We start from the raw sequence: 21978 nt of genomic DNA on the forward strand, positions 1-21978 counted from the left end.
TGAGGGACGGTGGACCAGCCCATGGCTGAAAAAGGTTGCTGATGTTATGTACTGAAGTTCTCACCCTGGGCCAGCAGGGGGATACTGTAGATAGTTCAGGTCCACATATGCAAATAATGGATCGAAAGTGACGTTCAGTGATTGGACAGTTACAGAAAATGGTTACTGTTGCGTTCTAGTGGAGCTCTATATAAGCAGGCTGGCTGAACCCTTTCAGTTCAGTTGTGTTCAGGCCTGTGAATAAACAAGAGCTGTTTGAAGAATCGCTGTGTCGTCTGATATGTTCACCCACAACTTAACAGCTGAGCCCTGCTGTAGTGGTTAGCATGTCATTTTAGGATCTGGGAGATCTGGGTTCAAATCCCGACTCAGCCATGAAGCTAACTGAGTGACCTTGGGCCAGTCACTCACTCTCAGCCTAACCTACCTCACAGGGTCGTTGTGATTATAAAATGGGAAAGAGGAGAACCATGCAGACCCCCTTGAGCTCCTAGGTGGAAAGGTTGGGATATAGGTGATGGAGTACATGGAACTGGCTGAGATGACTGGCAGAATCCGGGACCAAGGTGAAGAGTCGGTGGAAGAAGATTGGAAAAAATTCAAAGTTTATCTTCAAAAATATTGCAAAATTAAGGATTGCTAGAAAGATGTTGGGAAAAGAAAATTATGTGGTTTTAGTAGAAATGACATAAAGGATTAAGTTAAAATGAGCTGGTGAAAGAGAGAATGTAAAATTATAGTATATTAAGACAAATTATTAAGATAAAAATAAGGTTGGAAGGATTTGCTGAAATAACAAATTGAATTAGAATACAAAAATGGGAGGTCTGAGGAGGTCAAGGAAATAAGGGAATGTAAGAAAGTGATGTACAGGTTTGACTTGTTTTTTATCTTTTTTCTTCTGTTTTCTGGTTTTTGATGATGTTTTCTTTTTTTATATATGTATTGTTTTTTGTTTTTTCTTTGATTGTTATTATTTTCTCTTTTTTTCTGTAATCTTTAAAATCTTAATAAAAATCTATTTTTTTAAAAAAAGGAAAGGTTGAGATATAAATGTAGATTATGTAATAAATAAATAATAATAAAACAATCCATACCCATTACTTACAAAGCATGTGAACTTAGACTCTAAAACAGTAGAAAATGGTTCCAACAGTAAAGTGCTTCATTTCAGCTGCCTTCTCGCTGACATGGCAGTACAGATAGTGCTCAGCTGAAGTGTTCGAATGTAGACCCATTGAATGCCAAAGGTGGGAACGTTCCCTTAAATTGTTAGCCCTGGTAACTTTGGTAAAATTATCATGACCTGTGCTGAGCCCATGGGTTTGGATGGGGTATAAACATAATAACAAGACGCTTAAAAAACAACAACACTTGTGCAAGAGATGTGTGAAAAATATTCCTATGAAGTCATGAAGCATTACAACATTTCAGATCTAATATTTGAATTATTTCACATTAGGAAACAGACCAAACCCAAGAAAGAAGCACTACAGAACTTCTCCTCTTAGCTACTGCTGCTGAAATGCAAATGCAGAAATATTCCCCTTTCATTTCTAAGTTCTAGTATGGTCTGCCAGCTGGCAGTGGTACAAGCAATGTTATTTCATCTTCAGCTTTAAAGAAAATCTGCCTTATCTTCTGTAACTGCAGAAGTGTTGGTAAAATGTCAAATGGAGTTGTTTTTCCTTTTCAAAAAAAAAAAGGAGGAAAGGAAGAAAGGAAGAAATGTGGCGGTCTAAAATTCTCAGCTCCCTTCGAAGCTAGATAAGTAAAAGCTCATCATGTTTTCCTCAAATTCTAAATGTAGGTGTTTAAATCATATCAATATGGCTCGTATCCATCCCTTGTTACTGGTGCTTCTTCCATTCCTCCCCGTTCTCTGTTTTCTTTTTAGTCATTCCCCCCTTACCCCTCCTACACCGGTTGTCTTCCTCAATGCCAAATTTAGATATGATCCAGCCAAAGTTAAGCATTTAAGGATCTCGTTGAAAGAGCTTGAATAGCCGTCATTTAAATCAAAGGGATTTTAAAGAACTGAATCTTGCCCTAGATTGTTGACTCCTTGGGAAACGAACTATTTGTATTCTAGAGTATGTAAGCATTTTTATCCTTATCCCCCTCCTGCTTTAAAATGTTTCTATGGCTTTAATACAAATGCCTTTTCTCAAATTTCTAAATATTTGTGTTTAAGAAAAGGCATTATTGAGTTGGATCTAGACTTTATCTTCTGCAAATGGAAAGGCTCTTTCTGTTCATGGAAGCTTTTATTATGATCCAGAAGCGGATTCCTGTTGAAGAAAGGTAGCGATGGGGTTGGCATGCAGTGCCAACAACGTAATTCTTTTTCTGGATAATTGGATGGAATAGTGGCAATCAAATGGGTAGTAGTTATGAGGTATTATGTGTGCAGGCCCCTTTTAGAGGGTTCCACAAATCTCGCTGACAAATCTCACGAGATCCTGAAATCTCAGGTCCTACGGGATTTGAGCCATACCTGTCAACGTTTCCCCTTTTTAAAGGGAAATTCCCTTATTCCGAATAGGATTCCTCGCGAGAAAAGGGAAACGTTTTTCTTTTTAAAATTTTTATTTTCAATGCTGAATTACAACAAAAATTACAAACATTGACTCCAAAATAATACTGTACAAACAAGAAAGAAAAACAGAACCCACAAAAAAGAAAAGAAAAAACAAAAGAAAAAGCACACATCTATAAATAAAACCATATCTTCATTCTAATCTAGTCATTACATACATATACACATATTGACTTCCTTCCTTTGTTCTAAGACCTCAAAAATTTTACTCTTTCTAAATTGTTGTGTCTAATGTAGATTACTTCTATCTTTATACTTTTTGATGCCATTTTTCTTTTTCTTTAACCCTGTAAAGCATCATTCATTACATACCGAAAGGCTTACTCCAGAACAATGTTTTTTCATATGCTCTTTAACACATCCCCATTCTTTCAATAATTTCTGGTCCGATTGTCCAAGCAAAAGGGAAAAGTTGACAGCTATGATTTGAGCTGCCAAGCTCTCATGATGTCACAGAACCTTGCAACAACTTGGCAGCCCAGTGGGTCGGGGCAGAAGGGGTACCAAAGCCACCAATCTCCTTTTGCCCCTTAAATCCCCTCTCTTGGAGGTAATGCAATGGTTCAGAGAGGCCCCTTTGACCAATTTCCCACCCTACCCCAGTAGCTACTGAAAAGTGCGGGGAGGAGGTTGCAGAGGGAGGAGGAATAAGGAAAAGTCCTTTGCTTCCTGTGCCAGTAGGAGCAGTCCCCATAGTTTATAGCAGGAGTCACAAACTTTTTCCTCAGGGGGCCAGTCCACTGTCCCTCAGACCCTGTGGGGGGCCAGACTATGTTAGGCAAACTAAGGCCTGGGGGCCGGATCCTGCCCAATCACCTTCTCAATCCGGCCCGCGGACGGTCCGGGAATCAGCGTGTTTTTACATGAGTAGAAAGTGCCCTTTTATTTAACATGCATCTCTGGGTTATTTGTGGGGCCTGCCTGATGTTTTTACATGTGTAGAATATGTGCTTTTATTTAAAATGCATCTCTGGATTATTTGTGGGGCATAGGAATTCATTCATTCCCCCCCCCAAAAAATATTTCAGCCCCCCACAAGGTCTGAGGGACATTGGACCGGCCCCCTGCTGAAAAAGTTTGCTGACCCCTGATTTATAGCCTTTGTAGCACATGTTCCCCCCCCCCTCTTGGTTCAGGTTACTAGTCCCATGTTACAGAAGGGAAAATTGAGGTTTAGAGGAAGTGACTTACTGAGTCTGTGGCAAAGGTAGGACTTTGACCCAGACCACACAGATTCTCTAAGGTGGCACAATAGGGAATCAGAGCTCAGTTAGGACATAAAACCAGGGAAAGGAAGCTCACGAAAATGTCCTCATGCACTTCATTCAGTCTTGCTTTGTCCCCGCTCTTGAAGAAAATTGTTATGGCAAGTAATCTTACAACAGAATTTGAAACGGCAATTAGGAAGATGCTAGATTCAGGGAGCACATAACATGCCTGCAGTCAAGCTAAGAGAAGACCATCTGTTATGGAGAATATCATCAGCATTTTCCTCCAGTTTAACTGAGCTGCACCTTCTGTACATTTGGTAATTCAGAGCTGCAATCCTAAACATCCTTACTTGAAGAAGAAGGTGCTCATTTAAAACAAATGGCACCCCGACACAAATATGGTTTCGGTTTGTGGTACATACTTAAGATAAAATAGCGAGTATTCAATTATTAAGCTTATGAGCAGAATTCAAAGCACACACTTAAAAAAATACAGTATTTTTGTTATTGTTATTATTACTTCCCTGCCTTTATTTCTACCCGACCTTTTTTCCTGAAGGGATTCAAGGCAGCTTACGGATAAAAATAAGAACTGCTAAAAACATTGGGAAAAACAATTAAAAACAATTTAACATTGAAAGAATTAAAACTATATATATATATTAAAAATCTATGTGCATATATGCAATTATATCACTGTTAAATTAATTGTTCTACCATTTCTCTGAGGTTGCAGTCCTTATGCACATTTATTTGGGAATAAGACCCACTAAACAGGATTCACCTCCAAGTCAACAGGCTTAATGCTAGATTGTAAATAAAAGGTGGATAAAGAACCATGTTAATATCTCATGATAGTTTCTGTGGGCACCCCTGCAAAGATGTTCAGAGAAGTGTTGTCATCATCATCATTGAAAATGTCCTTCTCATTGCTAGGGTAGCTTCTCCAGATCTGCTACGGTTCGTAAAATCAGTTGGGGAATCCAGTGCAACAGCTGCAAGTATTTTTACACTCATTTAGCTGCGTGTTTAGGTTATCCTTTTTCATTGCCTATCTCTTGACTTGCTGCCGCAGATGTGCCAAAAAGCCTCTACACCTGTTCCAGATCTGGAACAAAGCACTTAATCTCAGAGACAATCCTTGCAATCAACTAGGAATTTCACTGTGTGATTCTAGGTTGTCTTTCCCCCCCGTGGCAGAAATAATAATCAGTAGGATTTCTGGCTCAAGTCTACTGTGCCTAATAGAGATTTCTGTAAGCTGATGGAGCATAATGCACTGCCTTACTAACTGCCGTCTTGGATATGTTCTGCAAGCTTGGCTGTGCCAGAGTTGTGCTCTGAAATGTGATGAAGGAAGGACTAGGATAGGAAAAAACACTGAATCAACCATTTGCCTTCTAGCATAGCACGTGGCTTGGCTCGCTTGCTAAAGACATCTGGAAAGGGTTTCCACTTCCCCAAAAGGGAAGCCTGGATATGATGAATAAGCTAGAAGTCTATCCACATTCAATGGTGTATTTCACAAATGCATATCTTTTGGATTTAACTGCAAAAAGCTTGCTTCAGGAAGGGAACAGCATTATCCAGCTTTCTGCTCAAATCATTGCAATAGAGATCATAATCTGCACTGTAACGAGAGGCATGCAGTTTCTCAGACCATGTGCAATTTGTTGTTGTTTAGGCGTTTAGTTGCGTCTGACTCTTTGTGACCCCCTGGACCAGAGCACGCCAGGCACTCCTGTCTTCCACTGTCTCCCACAGTTTGGTCAAACTCATGCTGGTAGCTTCGAGAACACTGTCCAACCATCTCTTCTATTATTTTATTAAAGTTTAACAGTAAAAACATACACAAACAAAAAACAAAAAGAAACAAGTATAATTTCCATCCTTATTTTCTTAAACCTAATTTCCCCGACCTCCTCATACCTCCTCCTTCTGTATTCTAATTTCATTATCTAATCAGCAAATCCATTCCCTTACTTCCCATATTTTTTAATAATTCTATTCTTTTTCCATAATCAACACCCCTGAAAACCACATAGTTTTTAAACCCATGTCAATTCTAACCTTTATTAATTTTATAATATTTATTAAGATAATCTTTAAATTTCTTCCAATCTTCTTCCACTGTCTCTTTCTCCTGGTCTCGGATTCTGCCAGTCATCTCTGCCAGTCCCATGTAGTCTGTCATCTTCATCTGCCATTCTTCCAGAGTGGGTAGATCTGATGTCTTCCAATACTTTGCGATAAGTATCCTTGCTGCTGTTGTAGCATACATAAAAAACACTGTCCAGCCATCTCGTCCTCTGTCGTCCCCTTCTCCTTGTGCCCTCCATCTTGCCCAACATCAGGGTCTTTTCCAGGGAGTCTTCTCTTCTCATGAGGTGGCCAAAGTATTGGAGCCTCAGCTTCACGATCTGTCCTTCCAGTGAGCACTCAGGGCTGATTTCCTTCAGAATGGATGAGTTGCCCTACCTCTGTTTTTAGGGCAGATGTTCAGAGACACATGGACATTCTCTCCTTGAAAATATAAAAGCCAGCAATAATTTCAGGTCTGCCTCAACTTAGTCCTTTTTAGTGGATCAATGCCATTACCTGTAGTTCTTGATGGAACTGAGATCACTGATGCTCTGGGAAAATAACCTGGAGAGAAGATAATGGAACATGTCTCAGCAACTGATGTCTTATACAGAAGTGGGGGAAACCCATGGCTACTCCTCCTAGGTTACAGATTGATTGGTTCCGGGTGCTATAGGTGAAGGAACTACAGCATGGCTGGCATGTTGACATTTTGGACCAGCTCTTTCAGGCTGGACTGAGCTGTATTTCAGAGGCTGGTCTTGAAGGTTGCAGCATATGGCAAGGCCAAATGCCTGTTTGCAGTGTTTCCATTCATCGTTAGCAGCCAAACCTAAAGAAAGAGCCATTTGCCCCTCTGGTTTGTACTATGTATTTATTTGTTTGATTTCTTAGCCACCCACCCTTTACCATGAGTTCTCAGGGGCCATTTATAACAAAAAAAAAAGGAATATAAAAAATCAGTTTAAACGGTTGCAGTATCTCTGAAGAAGACAACTTATGTAAAGTGATATTTTTATTGAGCTAACTTACGAGCCCCTCATCAGACATTCTATGTATAGCTGGGAAGAGTCCAGCTTTTACTGTGGGGAGGCAGTGTAAAGTTCTGCATCCCTCTGTTCAGCTACCTCTGTTGTTGATCGGTACCTCTGGCTTTTATTATTTATAGTCCTTTATGCGATGGTCCTCTCAATCCTTCAAAGAGATTAATGAATTTGTTCTCATGCTTCCTTTCCCTTATATTAGTTTTACAGACTAAACCAGAAAGTTCTTGAATATGGAATGATTCATCAGAGGAAGTGTGTACAGAACCTTTCGCCTCTCATTTTTTGCTTCACCGCCTTATTTCTCAAGTAAAACTTCCTTTGTTTTGGTTACCTAGACAAGGCTGAGGGCTGAATTACAATGGTTTCCAGCAAGGGTTTCATGATTCACTAGTGCTTCCTCGTTCTGAAGATCCAGAGTAGAGATTTGCACTGATCTCTACTAGGGCCCAGTGACGGAAAATATGGGGTGCTGATGTTCTAGTGTAGTGGTGTCCAATCTTTTTCAAAGAGGGCCAGATTTGATGAAGTGAAGGGCCGTGGGGGTCAACCATTTTAATGTATTTTTAATCTTTGTTGGAAGCCGCCCAGAGTGGCTGGGGAAACCCAGCCAGATGGGCAGGGTACAAATAATAAATTATTATTATTATTATTTTCAAAGGGCTGACCAAACAATTTTGTTGACCTTTTTTTTTAGGATTGGAGTTGTTGAGCTTCTTTTAGGGTTGGAGTTGTTGAGGGTTTTTTAGGATTTTACCCCAGGAAATAAACTGCCACAGGGGCCGGGTTAAACCAGTTGGTGGACCGGATTAGACCCTCGAAACGGACATTGGACATGCCTGTTCTAGTGCTACTGTCAATGTCAAATCTGCAACAGATGTCAATCTGGCAGATGCCGGGGCAAGGAGAAATAGAAGGTTCATGTAGGCAGAAACAGTCCAGAGGTATGGAGGAATCACTTCCTGGCTTCTTTCACTGTCAGATTCAGGGAGGATAGTAGACTTTAGAGCTGTAAAATTGACACTGGGCATGAGATTGGTTCATGGAGACTACCCAATTCAAAAGACCAGAACGATTCAGCTCTGTGCTGTTAGGAATCACAGAAATGAAGAGTTCAAAGGGATCCTGAGGGTCCTTTAGTTCAAGCCCCTGCAATGCAGGAATCTCAGCTAGATCATACATGACAGGTGACCATCCTTCCTCCAGAGAAGGAGAACCCACCACCTCTTGTGAGAGTTTCTTCCACTGTTGAACAGCTCTTACTGTCAGAACATTCTTCCTGATGTTTAGTCAGAATCTCCTTTTTTGTAACTTGAAGCAATTGATTCATGTCCCATCCTCCAGAGCAGGAAAAAACAAGCTAATTCCATCTTCCATTTGACAGCCCTTAAGATATTTAAAGATGACTATCCTGTTTCCTCTGAGTCTCCTGTTTACCAGACTAAACATACCCACCTCCTTCAACTTATAAATAATGACACTTTTATTCAGTTTTCCCCACAAGGTAGTTATGCTAGACTACTATAGTTCAAGGTGCTTTAGGGAGTTCAAATCATCATCATCAACCTTTTATTCAACCGTCAGTCAGAAAATACAAATACAAATACGTTTATCAATACACAGTTAAAACATCCAGAAAGATTTTAGAGCTTAGCCAACACTAAAAAGGGCTAAACAGATAGCCCCATATCAATACAGTCAATTATGGTCTTGCAACGCTTAAAGGCTAAAAAAAGAAATTTGGCCACCAAAAAAGGTATAGCTCTAGTGACATTATTCAGCAAGTGTAAAACCTGGTTTTATCCGGGTAGGAAGCTAAGTTGACATAGGAGTGGGTCTATAAAATTTTGTCTAAGCTCTGCATAAGAAGGGCAAGTCAAGAGAATGTGTTCGGTGGACTCAACCACACCAATAGCACAATGACAGGTTCTCTGGGCGTATGGTACTCCCCTGTACCTTCCCCACAATATCGCAGAGTCAAGGACATTTAATCTAGCCGCTGTAAGAAGTCTGCGGTATTCCACATAGTGGACTTCTGCAAGATAGGGGGCTGGTATGGTCCGATAAATCTGGTCCCCTAGGAATATCCCTGGTTTTACCTGGGCTATGTCCTCTTGTCTGGCAATATCGCTCAGTCTCCGGGAGATCACATCTCTAGCTTGATTGTACGTCATAGACTCAAAGTAAAGGTGAGACAATCCACAGGATTGAACCTCGTTAATGACCTCCCTTTCCCATGATGATTGGAAATCATCCCTCAATATCAAGGGGGCAATACCCACTGGTTTAAAACAGAGCTTGAGCCATAGCCAGAGCTTCGTCTTCAAGGCCACGTACCGCAGAGCTTGCCAGCCGACCTCTAATCTCATGACCGCACCCGCTACCGAGGGGGGAATCCTAAGGATGGCTCTAAGGAATCGCGTTTGGATAGAATCCAGTTTCAAAAAATCCTTACAGGAGCCTAAAGAGATGCCCACCAAAAGAAGGGGGAAGATTTTCATTTGGAAGAGTCTCAAAGCTAGCTTCACTGATTGGGCCTGATTCTTAGCATATAGTGATCTGATCTGGATTGCTGCTTTGAGTTCAAATCAGGTTAACTTTGAAATTTTCTTAGGAAGTGATTACAGTCTCTTTACTAACAGAACCCCATGATCACTGCAGATGGTGACAGCGGTCATGAAATTAAAAGACGCCTGCTTCTTGGGAGAAAAGCAATGACAAATCTAGACAGCGTCCTAAAAAGCAGAGACATCACCTTGCCAACAAAGGTCCGTATAGTTAAAGCTATGATTTTCCCAGTAGCGATGTATGGAAGTGAGAGCTGGACCATAAAGAAGGCTGATCGCCGAAGAATTGTTGCTTTTGAATTATGGTGCTGGAGGAGACTCTTGAGAGTCCCATGGACAGCAAGAAGATCAAAGTTATCCATTCTTAAGGAAATCAGCCCTGAGTGCTCACTGGAAGGACAGATCCTGAAGCGGAGGCTCCAATACTTTGGCCACCTCATGAGAAGAGAAGACTCCCTGGAAAATACCTTGATGTTGGGAAAGATTGAGGGCACAAGGAAAAGGGGATGACAGAGGATGAGATGGTCGAACAGTGTTCTCAAAGCTACCAACATGAGTTTGACCAAACTGCGGGAGGCAATTTGGAGGGTCTGGCGTCCATGGGGTCATGAAGAGTCGGACACAACTAAACGACTAAACAACAACAACAACAACAACAACAACTAACAGAACCTCTAAGTCAGAGCAGGACAGGATATTATAAGGTAGAATAACAAAGAAGGATAAAGCAAGCAGAAAACAGCCTCAGTGTGTAATTGGAGGGTCCCCCAGTAGTGATTTTAGTATGAGAATAGGTGTTACAAAGATACAAATGTTCCTATATACATCCATGAAATGTTGGAGGGGGATGGACGTCAAGAGACTGTTTGCTTAATCTTCCAGGAAGGAGGCCAGCCAAACTGCTCAGACACTGCTCTCTGCCAGATAATCCATTGAGCAAATAGCTAAGGTTGCACGGCTGTCATTGCAAGGTTAAGACATTGTAGCTGTGAGCTGGAAACATCCCTACAAAATGGCTGGAAACTGCAGGGGAGAGAAAAAAATCCAAAAGTGTTTTTTTTTGCAAATGGAACATTTATCTCTGTAAGTGGCTTGTTAACTACTTCTGTGATCACACAAAATGTTGCTTCAGTTATTAATAATAGAACATTTCACAGAAACGTATCCTGTATCGTGTGTTTTTTCTAAACACTTTAAATTGGGTTTCAGCACTACAACTGTATTATTCTGACACATGTACCGTATTTTTTGCCCCATAGGATGCACCGCCCCATAGGACGCACCTAATTTTTTGGGGGGAGGGGGAAATAAAGAAAAAAAAATTATTTCCCCCCCCCCCCAGGCACAGGGAAAGCCCAGGAAAGCCTGCATTCGCCCCGTAGGACGCACACACATTTCCCCTTCATTTTTGGAGGGGAAAAAGTGCGTCCTGTAGGGCGAAAAATACGGTAATGTTATTACAATTTAATTTATAGACTGTTTAATTGCCAAGATGGGCTTCTAAGCTGTTTACATGCAACCAGAGGCTGCTTGATTCAAATGCAAACATGCTGTCGGTGCACAATTATGCAGTTTAACTGAAAAGTGGGTAAGAACGTTGACAATTATAGAGGTGACAACGCTGTGCTCAGCAGTGTCCCAGAAAAGAGATCACAGCATCTCTTGTGGCATCAGCAATGGTGGTTCCTCAGCATCCTCAGGCAGCTGCTGCAGGTCCACCACAGCAGTGGTCATCTGGTGCTCCTCAGAAGAATGCCACTATCATCGCTTCCATCATCATCCCTCTCCTCAAGTATGTCCTGCCTCTCTCTTAACATCTAGTTAAATAAGAGCCAGAATGGAGAGTCAGTCAGTCACCAACATGGGGGGAGGCACACATAATGGTGGTATCTTCATCCATCTCTGGGTCATTGCTGGAGATGTTTGGACGCCTCGTTTTCCTCCTTGGACCATCTCCTTGGGGCACAGTTCATGAACTCCATGTTTCCAAATGTATGAGTCAGGAGGAGGATATTTTACTTTTTGTGTCAAAATCTGGAATGCCCTCCCTTCAGTAATTGATGAGGCAGATGCATTAATGTGCGTTAAATGCCTCTTTTAAAAACGTACATCTTTACCAAAGCTTTCCTAGACACTGGCTGCTAATTTTAGTTTTTTGTTTTGTGTGGTACTCAATTTATTTCCAATATATATATATATAAAATAAAAACATAACACAATAAAACTTTAAACATATTATATTTTGATTGTTTTTATGTAAGCCATTGTTTTTATATAAGCCATATTTTGATTATATTTTGATGTTTTTATGATGTATGGAAGTGAGAGCTGGACTATAAAGAAGGCTGATCACCGAAGAATTGATGCTTTTGAATTATGGTGCTGGAGGAGACTCTTGAGAGTCCCATGGACTGCAAGAAGATCAAACATATCCATTCTGAAGGAAATCAGCCCTGAGTGCTCACTGGAAGGACAGATCCTGAAGCTGAGGCTCCAATACTTTAGCCACCGCATGAAAAGAGAAGACTCCCTGGAAAAGACCCTGATGTTGGGAAAGATGGAGGGCACAAGGAGAAGGGGATGACAGAGGATGAGATGGTTGGATAGTGTTCGCGAAGCTACCAGCATGAGTTTGACCAAACTGCGGGAGGAAGTGGAAGACAGAAGTGCCTGGTCTGCTCTGATCTAGGGGGTCACAAAGAGTCGGACACGACTAAACAACTAAACAACATGTAAGCCACTTAAAGCAGGAATGGGGAACTGTAGGTCTTCCAGATGTTGTTGGACTCCAACTCCCATCAGCCTCAGCCTGCATAGCCAACTGCTATGGAGGATGGGAGTTGGAGCCCAACAGCATCTGGAGGACCAGAGGCTTCTCACCCCTGGCTTGGAGGTTGTGAGTGTTAATAACAGTTTATAACTAAAGAAAGTAATGAAATAATAGGCAATTGATGTTCTGATCTCTAGGTAGCTCCAATATGTCCTCCAGGTAGCTGCTGGGGATAATTGCTGGAGGTAAGGGAATGTGCTTTTAAAAAGCAATTTTCCCTGGTGGAGAAGGGTCTAAAAAGGGTATTTTCAAACTATGTGAAGAGTCACTTTCAACATTTATTCTAAAACACATAATTTATGTAAGGAAGCTGTGCTATGGAACATGTATTTTAATATTAAATGCTTGTGGTTTTTAAATAAATGTAGCACTTAACGTTTGTCTGAAAGTGCCCAGATTCCTGGAAAAATAATTTTGCAAAATCCCTCTAGGCATAAATCTCTGGATCAGGCTGACATTGTCTCCAGAAGTTCTGAGAAAAGGTGATTCACTCTTGCTTTTAAATGTATGCCACAGTGAAACTCGTTTTCAAGGTGCCATGAGATTCTGTTCTGTTTTTAAAGAATTTTCTTCATTTCAGATGGAATGCTGACCTTCTTCTTTGAGTAACTTTTTTTTTTTTTTTTGCCTCTCAGGTACATTCCAGGCAACTTATCCATATGTTTCTTCTATTCTCAGTAAGGTAAAGGTAAAGGGACCCCTGACCATTAGGTCTAGTCGTGACCAACTCTGGGGTTGCGGCGCTCATCTCGCTTTATTGGCCGAAGGAGCCGGCGTATAGCTTCCGGTTCATGTGGCCAGCATGACTAAGCCGCTTCTGGCAAACCAGAGCAGTGCACGGAAATGCCGTTTACCTTCCCGCCGGAGCAGTACCTCTTTATCTACTTGCACTTTGACATGCTTTCGAACTGCTAGGTTGGCAGGAGCAGGGACCGAGCAACGGGAGCTCACCCCGTCGCAGGGATTTGAACCGCCGACCTTCTGATTGGCAAGTCCTAGGCTCTGTGGTTTAACCCACAGCGCCACCCACGTCCCTTCTATTCTCAGTAGCCTCACATTATTCCAGTTTTGGATATATATATAGTAGCACCTCACCTCAGACTTTGCACCTTCATAAGAAGCGGCTCTCTTCACCCCCACCCCAGTTTTTGGCATATCTTTTGGCACTACCATTCTCATTCTTGTTGGGTAGCTAGCTTATTGTCAGTTTTTGATCAGAGGTTCTCTGCTTTGTTTTAGGTACATTTCCCCACTATTTTGATGCCAAAACGTGTTTCTCCAAGACAATGGCTTTATTAACAGCAGTAGTTGAAGAATGCTTGGCAAACAGACAAGCTATTTTGCAGCATTTTGTTGACACCCCCCCCATTTCTCTTAAGCATGTCATCTGGTACTGCATGCCCACACACCTGAACCCCCAAACCCTGTTGGGTGTTTCCATTACCTTTCATGTATCTCTCACTCATAAAAGGTGTGGGCAGGACATAGAGATTCTTGCCCTCTAATTGGCTCTCTCATTCTAGATAGTCCTCCCTTATTAACCTTACTGGTCCAAAGCAAACTTGTACGCTTTTATGAACTTATATACTTTGTACATGCAGTGGTACCTTGGTTCTCAAACTTAATCCGTTCCGGAAGTCCATTCCAAAACCAAAGCGTTCCAAAACCAAGGTGTGCTTTCCCATAGAAAGCAATGCAAAATGGATTAAACCATTCCAGACTTTTAAAAACAACTCCTAAAACAGCAATTTAACTTGAATTTTAATATCTCACGAGACCATTGATCCATAAAATGAAAGCGATAATCAACGTACTGTACTATAAAATAAATAAGACAGTATTGTAGCTGATAATGATAGTCATTGTTTGGATGGGGGGGCTTTTATCCATTTCTGCAGTCACACAATCAGTAGTTGAACTGGGTTCCACACAGTCACAAAAACAAATTAACCGGAAAAGCCTCAAAAACAAAAACGCAAATAGCAAAAACGAAAGCGCCTAACTTAATCCATTCCAGAAGTCCGTTTGACTTCCAAAATGTTCAAAAGCCAAAGTGCAGCTTCTGATTGGTGCAGGAGCCCGGGAAACAATAGCTGACAGCCGCATCAGACGTTCAGCTTTCGAAAAACATTTGAAAACCGGAACACTTACTTCCAGGTTTTCGATGTTTGAGAACCAAGACGCTTTTTGATGGTTGCATACTGTGAGTAGCTGGTGCAGATGAGGTTTTAAGTTTGGGGGAAGAATTGCCAAAGAGCCAGCCAGGTATCTATCTATCTATCTATTATCTATCTATCTATCTATCTATCTATCTATCTATCTATCATCTATCTATCTATCTATCTATCTATCTATCTATCTATCTATCATCTATCTATCTATCTATCTATCTATCTATCTATCTATCTATCTATCATCTATCTATCTATCATCTATCTATCATCTATCTATCATCTATCTATCATCTATCTATCTATCACCTCTCCATTGAGGCAACACCTGATGTTGAAATTTTGCACCCCTAACAATTTTGCACCCCTATGTGCCTCCCCCATGTTATGCCACTGACTGCAGTCAACCTCCTCAATGTTTACAGTATGTAGAATCATAGAATCAAAGGATCACAGAGTTGGAAGGGACCACGACGGTCCCTTAGGAAACATACTGCAATGGGTACAGAAACAAGGTGTGCAATAGAGGTCCTAGGTATTTATTATCTTGTTTGTGCCTCATATTGTGTTTGATATACATTCAGCTCACATTATGGCACATGCCTGTTAGGGTATTCATGGATCGCCTGTTTTGGAGGAGGTGTGAAATCTTGAAGCACACAACTGTCACTTGTTCATCTGGATGGAAAAATAATGTTCTATTTTTGGTTGAGTCCATTGCAAAAAAGAAGAAGGAGCACAAGGACAGTCAATGATTAATAGACATGCTCCAGGATGCTGTCAGCGGGAAGCCAATCTAAGTGCTGGGAACACCTAAATAATTGAAGGGAACAGGTGAGAGAGGCAGCCATTAGTTATAGTTGATAAGGGAGGCTTTCTGCTTGGGCAAGCTGCCCAGTTGAAAGGGCAGGTTTCCCAATTGAGAAGATTTGTCTTCATGAATGTTGTGATATGCTGCAGCACCCTTTAAAAGAGAACCCATTTTTAAATCCAGAAATCTACCCACTAATTTTCCATGCAGCAGCAGTGAGCAGCTCAGCATGCTTAAAATGCAGCAAGTCTGTAGTAATAGCGGGTGAAGCTACTTAAATGAGATATTACTGGCTTGCTAGCAGATTATGTGTTTTTTTTTTATAAAAAATACAGTGGAACCTTAGTTCTCAAATTCAATCTATTCAGGAAGTCTGTTTGACTCTCAAAACCATTCAAAAACCAAGGCGTGGCTTCCAGTTGGCTGCAGGAGCTTCCTGCACATAAGCAGAAGTCGTGTTGGACATTCAGCTTCCGAAAAATGTTTCAAAACCGGAACACTTCCGGGTTTTTGGTGTTCAGGAGCTGATTTGTTTGTCAACTAAGCCATTCGAGAACCAAGGTACCACTGTAAGGGGTTAGCTGACGTTTGGTTTGTGACCCTCCCCCCAAAAAACCCACATGTTAAATCAGGCCCAGGAACCTTAGAGGTGTTGGCCTAGATTGACAAGAGGTCTTTCTGAGCATTGTCACCATTCTTTCCGTTTCCTCCAAGTTTCTTCAATAATATTGAGAACTTGAGGTGGGGCATCCATCAAGATAGTGTTACATGCCTCTCTAATCGCCAAGTGCTGTGGGAGTCCAGGGGTCTGTGTTTCCTTTTGGACAGTGAGGCACAGCAGAGACTGTGGTGTCTTTATGATATATGGTTTATTTACACACACATACATACAACCTGAGACTAGATGGAGAGAGTGCATAACATTCACATCCCAAGAGGCTTCTGTTCCTTCCATTATTGCAGGCTGCAATTCCATCTTAACTCTCTCTGTAGCATAAAACCAGCGCTTTCTCTCTCTCTAAAATAATGTTTAGGGGTACGCTCATTTTGACTCAAGAAAATCACCATTTTATAGTTCAAATCGGGAAAAATAAATACAGTAAATGCTTCACACACTGAACGCTTGCTTCCGTCTGAGACTCAGGAAACACTGGGAAAGGAAATGAAGCCTCCATCGGAGGTGGTAACAACAAAACTGACTAGTCGCCGTGCTAGATTCCAACTCATACTTCACACATTAAACGCTCGCTTCCATCTCAGACTCAGGAAACACCGTGACAGGAAAAGAGGCCGCCTTCAGGGGTAGCAACGGAACTGACGATTCACTGTGCTATTCAATGGAACTGACGATTCACTGTGCTGGAGAATAAACTTTTTTTTATAAAAAAAATTAGTTTCTTCTCCCGTTACATTCCCAAAATGTTTAGGGGTATGCGTACCCCTGCGCCCCCCAGAAAAAAGTACTGCATAAAAGAAACCACCCTCTTCTCCCTGGCCCTCCCTCTCCAGTTTGCAAAACTGACAATTTCCCCGTTTGCTCACGTCATCCAAAACGAAATCCTATACCCTTTAAACTCTTTTGTATCTGTCCACTAACGCAGTAGCAGCAGCAGCAGCAGCAGCAAGTCTGTACCCTTTGCCTCCCAGGAAAAAAGAGTGTGACTCTATTCATCAGCCAGAGGAGAAGAGAAGAGTTTGGATTTGATATCCTGCTTTATCACTACCCGAAGGAGTCTCAAAGCGGCTAACATTCTCCTTTCCCTTCTTCCCCCACAACAAACACTCTGTGAGGTGAGTGGGGCTGAGAGACTTCAAAGAAGTGTGACTGGCCCAAGGTCACCCAGCAGCTGCATGTGGAGGAGCGGAGACGCGAACCCGGTTCCCCAGATTACGAGTCCACCGCTCTTAACCACTACACCACACTGGCTCTCAAGGTGCAGATGGAGAGTTTTGTTTCCCTCCCTTTGCAAGAAAAGACTCTTGGCTCCAACTGTCAGTAGACCTGGGACTGAAGAGCAGAAGGAAAGAACATTCTGGCCCCATCCGTTTGCCAAGGAGATAAGAATGGGTTGTATGGGTTTGGGTCAAGTGTGTGTGTTGTGGGAGGCTGTTGTAAGCCACATGAAGGATCATTCCATTAAAAAGTCAGATAAATATGTATATTCTAAAAAAAAAAAAACAACTGATAAAGAATGTATAATTGCAGTCATTGCCTTCCCCAAATCCAGATTTGGGACCCCACTTATCTCCCTTGCTCCCTTGCCAGGGGCCCAATTTGGTATACCCTCTACATTTGTATGTAAAAGGTAAAGGTAAAGGGACCCCTGACCATCTAGTCATGACCGACTCTGGGGTTGTGGCGCTCATCTCGCTTTATTGGCCGAGGGAGCCGGTGTACAGCTTCCGGGTCATGTGGCTAGCAGGACTAAGCCGCTTCTGGTGAACCAGAGCAGCGCACAGAAACATTGTTTACCTTCCCACCGGAGCGGTACCTCTTTATCTACTTGCACTTTGACGTGCTTTTGAACTGCTAGGTGGGCAGGAGCAGGGACCGAGCAGCGGGAGCTCACCCCGTCATGGGGATTCGAACCGCCAACCTTCTGATCGGCAAGTCCTAGGCTCTGTGGTTTAACCCACAGCACCATCCACATCCCACATTTGTATGTAATTTAATTTAAATATGCCAGCCACACAATTGCCAATTGCTTGATTGCCATCTTGTCGAGTTTGACCCTAAAATAAATCTTGTCAACGGTAGGAGTGTCTCCAGTCCTAATTCAGAAAAAAGCACATCTTAGTTTGTGCACAATAAATAAATTAATAAAGAATACTGGAGGAAACCCTTGTCAGTATACTTGCAGTAGTCAGATCTTGCATTCCAGTTTTTATCCGAGCCCCTGTGGGTAAAATGCCAATGTCCAGATTAGTTACCTCTTCTTAGGAAGCAGGAAGAGATTGTGTCAGGGACAACTTCAGAGGGAGATGGTTAAAATTCAAAAGCTACCATCAGGTTGTTCACGAAAGCTTTGCATGTTTGAAGTTTTTTTTCAGAAATTTGAGAGGACAGCTGGTGGGAGAAAGTACTGAACTCAAAAGAGACTCGTGCATCTTCTTTTTTTCTTGTTAACTGTCAACATCAAACAGCAAGGAGTTTGAGTGACAATAGGCAATAGCCCAATTCTATCCACGATGATTTGTCGCATTCACACATGCAAGTCACTCTTTTGATGTTACAGCCAATAACGGGGAACTCCAATCATGTTTGCTCAGCATTCAGCACTACCAAATCCAGTGGGGCTTACACTCATGTAACTGTTAAGATTTCAGCCTAAAACTATAAACATACATGTGTGAACTGACTCTGCTACAATTCTAGGAAGCATTGAGCTGGAACATGCCTAGTTGTCTTTGACATGTCAAAGCATATGTGCAGTGTGTTTTCCCCTAAAAAATAATAATGTTTAGGAGTACTCTCATTTTCCTGTTGTTGTTGTTGTTTAGTCGTTTAGTCGTGTCCGACTCTTCGTGACCCTGTGGACCAGAGCACGCCAGGCATTCCTGTCTTCTGACCACATCCAACTTACCAAGGTTCATGGTTCTTACATTCCAGGTTCCTATGCAATATTTTTCTTTACAGCATTGGACTTTCCTTTCACTTCCAGGCGCAACTGAGCGACCTTTCGGCTTTGGCCCAGCTGCTTAATCAGCTCTGAATCTACTTGTGCTTGTCCTCCGCTCTTCCTCAGTAGCATGTTGGACACCTTCTGACCTGAGGGGCTCATATTCTAGCGTCATAACTTTTCTATGCCTGTTGTCTTTGTCCATGGAGTTTCCTTGGCAGGGATACTGGAGTGGCTTGCCAGTTCCTGCTCCAGGTGGATCACGTTTCGTCAAAACTCTCCACTATGATCTCTCCATCTTGGGTGGCCCTGCACGGCATAGCTCATAGCTTCTCTGAGTTATTCAAGCCCCTTCGCCACGGCAAGGCAGTGATTCATGAAGGGGCTCCTTTTCCTACTCATATGGAAATAAAGGTAAAGGTAAAGGTACCCCTGCCCGTATGGGCCAGTCGTGTCCGACTCTAGGGTTGTGCGCCCATCTCACTTAAGAGGCCGGGGGCCAGCGCTGTCCGGAGACACTTCCGGGTCACGTGGCCAGTGTGACGAAGCTGCTCTGGCAAGCCAGCACCAGCACAGCACACTGAAACACCGTTTACCTTCCCGCTATAAAGCTGTACCTATTTATCTACTTGCACTTAAGGGTGCTTTCGAACTGCTAGGTGGGCAGGAGCTGGGACCGAACGACGGGAGCTCACCCCGCCACGGGGATTCAAACCACCGACCATGCGATCGGCAAGCCCTAGGCGCTGAGGATTTACCCACAGCGCCACCCGTGTCCCTCATATGGAAATACTGCCCCTCAATGATGCCAAACTTAGATTCACAAAATGTTTAGGAGTCTGCGTACCCCTGTGTCCCCCCCAGAATAAAAGCACGACATACATGTAAACTTTTTCTACCCTCCAGTTCACCCAGTAATGTTTGTAAGCCTTTTCAGACTGGAAGTAAGCCCTATTGACTTCAGTGGGACTTTCTTCTGGTCAGACATGCAAATGATTTCACTATTAATCATTCATCTCTATTCACCCACAACTGATGCCGAAACATTTCTGTACATGCAAGTACTTCAGATTGTTTCCCACCTGTTTATTTTGCTTCTTTATTTACATCTTCCACTCAATGTTACCAGCAGCTGCTCTTTTGATGCATGCTTTTCAGCAACACATATTGTAAAAGATGCTTGAATCTCAGAGACTGATATCCTGAGGCATAAATCAAGTTAACCGTGATAACTTCAATCTGAGACAGGCAAACCCATTGGGGATGTGTTATTGTTTGTGCCACTGATAACCAACTTTTCTAGACCCTCAGCTGCAGGTGTGCTACTTGTGGTCCTGAACCAGCAACTCGGTCCTTGTCCATGGTCCTGATCTTCCTCACCTTATGCTTCCAGTCTATTCCAGCACCTACCAGTTTTCCTCTTGCTGGAGCAATCATATCACAATGGATCAAGACAGACTAAAGCTTGTCTTGCAGAGGTAGGGCCTTGTCTTGAGCTGGATACCAGAGATCACTGATCTAGAAATGATAATTCACACTACCCCAGCAGAAGGAGTTATTTGCTCATTCCTAATTCTCAGTCACCAAGCTTTGTGTGCAGTTGGTAAGCGATACAGAATAAATTTTTCCATGAGGAACTGCTAACTAACTCCTTGCCTTGGGCTAGTTGAGACAAGTTTTGTGATGGAAATATTCTTTTAAATTCCCCAGAAGCAAATAAATATATAATGGCTCAGTGGACTACAGTGTGTACATCAAGAACAATGAGAGTCTGTTCCAGATAAATTATAAATGAGACACCCAATAATTTCAACAGATGCTATCTTCAGGCCAGAGTGACACATTTCATAATTTTGTTGCCACATGCTTTGTCTCTAAATAAGCGCTACGCCGAACATCTGCACGGAAGGTATCTGTCTGTTTTTGCTTTGATAGCCCAATTGAATGCCAACAAATACAGATAGCTGTAGCTAGTGCCCTGTTTTATGCTAGTTTAGCTAGTTTCCATTTAAATTACAGTTGTTTCAGATTATAGCGATCTTTTCAGTGATTTTGAAATGCAAGTGCATATTTGATAGATTGACTGAAACCACCCTGAAAAGTCCTTGGCCCCTGAACATGGGTAATGCTTTGTAAAATGAGGTTTTTAAAAAATAAATAAATCAGGAGGCCATGGTTTTTAAAAAATCTGTTCTTTTTTTAAAAAAAAACAAAAACAAAAAAACCCCCAGTAACTAAGTGACCTACTTTTCTCATTAAGTTCTTCTTGTCCCAGTCCAGAGGTAGGACTGGCATCTGAAAGACTAAACGACTGATCCAATTAAAACTTAGAGACACCACTACCATTTCAGCTATCTTATCTTCCAGAAGAACACAATACAATACAGAAGGTTCATGTGTAGGGGATTGACAAGGCAGTTTAGGACTGGATACTGTAAATGTCAACTGGAAAGGGGGAGTTGGATGTCTGTTTTTCTTGCAGTTGTAAAAAAACCCAAAAACTCTTACATGTTGTCCTTGTGATACTGGCAAGGGGGGGGGGGGATTATTGCAGTGTGGACATATACTTCACCTACTTTATAACCCTGTGACAGTGTTGCTGTTTTGTTTTACTATAAAAATGCTTTGGAAAAACGCCTAGACTGCCCTGTCAAAAATTTTGGCAATATATTGTTTTAGGGCCTCTGTTTCTCATTTGCTAGGAAGCATAAAGCAGCCTTTGCCAGGTAAGTTTTCTGTGGAGAAGGGAGCACTGGATACATATGGTACTACCTTCCTAATAATCTGTTTATTTACAAATGTATAAGCAGAAGCAAGCACATAAGCAGTAACAGATTCAAAGCAGCATTAATTCCTCTGGAGCCCACACTGTTTCTTTAGAGTTTCCGCACATGTCTTTAAAAATGCAAATAGCATCAATGGAGAGGGGACTGATAATTATCAGGATCCTAGCAGCCCTGCCCCAAGCAGATCCTTTTTGTGTAGTTTGGCCTATGCTTCATTTATAACCTTTTAAATTAATTTTTCCATATCATCATTCTCTT

The 21978-nt window shown here is 42.0% G+C and overlaps 1 long non-coding RNA gene across 1 annotated transcript in view; it reads left to right on the forward strand.

Annotated features, from left to right (window-relative positions):
- Positions 1-10956: 10956 nt before the first annotated feature.
- The window catches only part of LOC307223644, a 454922-nt gene continuing 443900 nt past the window's right edge, over positions 10957-21978 (forward strand). Inside the window, exons 1-3 of the long non-coding RNA XR_013842143.1 lie at positions 10957-11294; positions 12764-12814; positions 16916-17626. This is a non-coding gene — a long non-coding RNA (uncharacterized lncRNA). The remainder of the gene's footprint in view (positions 11295-12763; positions 12815-16915; positions 17627-21978) is intronic.

This window comes from Podarcis cretensis (assembly GCF_951804945.1).
Source record: "Podarcis cretensis genome assembly, chromosome: 9".
NCBI classification, from domain to species: Eukaryota; Metazoa; Chordata; class Lepidosauria; order Squamata; family Lacertidae; genus Podarcis; species Podarcis cretensis.